Source organism: Nematolebias whitei, chromosome 1 (assembly GCF_014905685.2).
Source record: "Nematolebias whitei isolate Nwh7 chromosome 1, NemWhi1, whole genome shotgun sequence".
NCBI lineage: Eukaryota > Metazoa > Chordata > Actinopteri > Cyprinodontiformes > Rivulidae > Nematolebias > Nematolebias whitei.
Genome location: NC_056498.1, coordinates 28556288 through 28559633, shown reverse-complemented (window position 1 = coordinate 28559633; position 3346 = coordinate 28556288). Strand labels below are relative to the sequence as shown.

General features: G+C 43.5%; 1 protein-coding gene and 1 non-coding gene across 5 annotated transcripts in view; one reads left to right on the top strand and one right to left on the bottom strand.

Annotated features, from left to right (window-relative positions):
- Positions 1-3346, bottom strand: part of gps2 (G protein pathway suppressor 2) — an 831114-nt gene that overhangs the window by 815879 nt on the left and 11889 nt on the right. The window lies entirely within an intron of this gene.
- On the top strand, positions 2-73 carry trnaa-cgc. The gene has a single exon. It is a non-coding gene; the product is annotated as a tRNA-Ala (tRNA).

Sequence of the window (3346 nt, the reverse complement as noted above, 5' to 3'; positions counted from 1 at the left end):
TGGGGATGTAGCTCAGTGGTAGAGCGCATGCTTCGCATGTATGAGGTCCCGGGTTCAATCCCCGGCATCTCCAGAATTTTTTTGTGTGTGCTTTTGTTAAAATATCTTAATCACCAGATGACGCTATATCGTAAAGTTCGAAAGAAGAGGACAGTTTCAGTTTACATGAAAAGAAAACAAAAGTACACCCTAACGTGAAAAATGCCCACGTTAAAACCGATCGAAGCAATGTTCGTTTCTGATTGGTCAGACTGGGCAAGTGCTCGAACCTGATTGGACGCTGGCTCCCATCGAGGCGCTCGAGACTCCTCCCACGGTAGACGCTAATCATTACAATAATTTTCTACAAAAACATCCCCACTGAACAGAAACTCTATATTTTACAAGGTGATTTTGAATGAAGTTTACGATTGAACACGAAACAGAAGCTGGTGGGTTTTTTATTTTTTTTAATTTTTTATTTTAAAGCCCGTGTTTCTTCTGTAAAATACAGAACAAATTAAAGGGAGAATTTAATGGAACGATTAAATCCGTTTTCGTCACAGCGACTTGTTCCAGGAGAGCTGCTTTTTTTTTTTTTTTTCCCCTCCTCTCAGCCAAACTTGACTGTGCCCAAGAAATGATTTCAGTCGACGTCACTCATCTGCATGGACGCGAGGCGTCTCGCGACCTGAAAACAAGCACAGCATCCATCCCTCTCGCGCAAAGGAAGGGCTCGACAATACCTGAAACGACAAACATGGAAGGTACGCTTTGCACGGACTGTCCATCGTGAAATGAACCATTTCACATTCCAGCGGCGCACATCTGGGTTGCAAGATGGATGCAGAGCTGGATGCTCGGAGGAGGAGGAGGAGGAGCGGGGTGTCTTTAAATGCCCACCGCCCTCCATATTTATCGTCGACATTATTATTTTCTTTTCTTTCTGCAGGAGTAGGATGTTACTAGCGTCCGCCGTGGTGGTATGGGAATGGCTGAACGAGCACGGACGCTGGCGGCCATACAGCCCGGCTGTCTGTCACCACATCGAGGCGGTGATCCGGAGCGACCCCCGCTGTGGTAGCGTGGTCCTCGGCCAGGTGGACCCGCGCCTCTCGCCCTACATCATCGACCTGCACTCCATGCACCAGTTCCGACAAGACACAGGTGGGGGGACAAGGGGCGGAGGGTGTAGCTGCAGGAAGGCCCCTGTTTTATTATGATTGCCCCCCCCCGTTCCTGGTGGAGCGGTGTTTTGCTGCAAAATGTACCCCTGCTCCTGTAGCCACCCGCCATCCTGCCTAATTTCATTCCTTTCTTCTGAGATTTAGCTCCAAACATGTCAAAGACAGAATTTCCCTTAAAGGGATATTTCGGGCATTTTGAAGTGGAGTTCTGTGGGCGTGAATTAAGGGTACGCATCGCAAACGTTAAAAACAGTATCTCAGTTTGTAGGTTTTTCTTTAAGATACGTGAGCCAAAATGAGTCGCAATGAAGAATTTATTCGTTTTTTTTTTAGTTCTCATTATATTCAAATTCTTCATCCCAGATGTTTCAAAATGATATGTAGTCTGTGGAAATTAGGTGATTTATCAGCTGGCAACATGTATGACATGTATGAGGACAGCAGGACAGTGGTGAGATGTGCCGTAGGTGTGACATATAGCTTCAAGATGGAGGTGGGAGAGCATCAAGGATCGGCTCTGAGCCCCTTCTTGTTTGCTCTGGTAATGGACCGACTAACAGATGAGGTCAGGCAGGAATCCCTGTGACGTTTGCAGATACAGTGAACCCTCGTTTGTCACTGGGGTTACGTTCCAAAAAGAACCCGTGATAGATGAAATCCGTGAAGTAGTAACCTTTATTTTTTTTTACAATTATTATACAATGAAATACTCCATAATACATTCAAACCAAAGGAAAAAAAACTTTTTACAGGCCCAAGCATTTGTTTAACAAATAAAAGTTTTTTTACAAATAATGGAGAGACTGTTTAGCCTATCAGAATGCAGAACACAATGCACGATGCAAATCCGTGAAGCAGCGAGACCGTGAAAGGTGAACCGCGTTATGGCGAGGGTTCACTGTATTGTGATCTGTGGTGAGAACAGGGAACAGGTGGAAGAGAACTTGGAGAGGTGGAGGTATGCACTTGAAAGAAGAGGAATGAAAGTCAGCCGTAGCAAAACAAGAGTACATGTGTGAATGAGAGGGAGGCTGGTGGAACAGTGAGGCTACGAGGAGCAGAGGTCACAAAGGTGCAGGACTTCAAGTACTTGGGGTCCACTGTCCAGGAAAATGGGGAGTGTGGTAAAGAGGTGAAGAAGAGAGTACAGGGATGGAGTGGATGGAGAAAAGTTTCAGGAGTAATTTATGACAAAAGGGTGTCAGCAAAGGTCAAAGGAAAAGTTTATAAGACAGTGGTGAGACCAGCTATGTTGTATGGTCTGGAGACAGAGACATGGACAAAAAGACAGGAGAAAGAACTGGAAGTGGCAGAAATGAAGATGTTGAGGTTCTCCTTAGGAGTGACAAGGCTGGAGAAGATTAGGAATGAGATCATCAGAGGTACAGCACAGGTTGAACAACTGGGAGATAAAGATAGAGACAAGACTGAGATGGTTCGGACATGTCCAGAGGAGGGACAGTGGGTATACTGGTAGAAGGATGTTAGAAATGCAGCTGCCTGGAAAAGACAAAGAGGAACATATGGCTGCAGTTAGAGAGGACATGGAGGTAGTTGGAGTGAGGACAGAGTGAGATGGAGGAGGATGACTCGCTGTGGAGAACCCTGAAGAGGGAAAGCTGAAAGAAGAAAAAGAAGTTCATTCAGACTCATTTTGCTAGCACTGGGCACAGATACTTCTATGAAATTCTGAAATGCAGGTATGCACTCAATGTAAACACACAAAAAAAAGTCAAGTAATCTATGAAAATCTATGCTTTTTACTTTAAAACTTAAAATAACTATGGCGTATTTTACATAAATAAACACCTTTTTATATATTTTAATGCCTAATAAAGCTATTAATCACTTTCTGGTGACCAACAATTAGCATAGATGCTAACTTAACATTGAAAATGCCATAGAAACACTAACATGATTAGCATTGTGTTTACCACTAGAAATTTATGCACAAATCAAACGTTTCACCGGGATTACTATGGACACTCGTGTTTTAATACCTTCAACTAATTCTTACAAACATATTATTTGAGGTTCAGTGAACAAACTATGAAAAACTAAGAGAAAACCTTCAACTTTAGTGCAATTTGTTGTGACTACAGGAAGCTATGCTAACTCGGACAATTAACACCATGTAGCAACGACTCTGCTGACTCTTAAATTTAAGTGGCAACGCATAT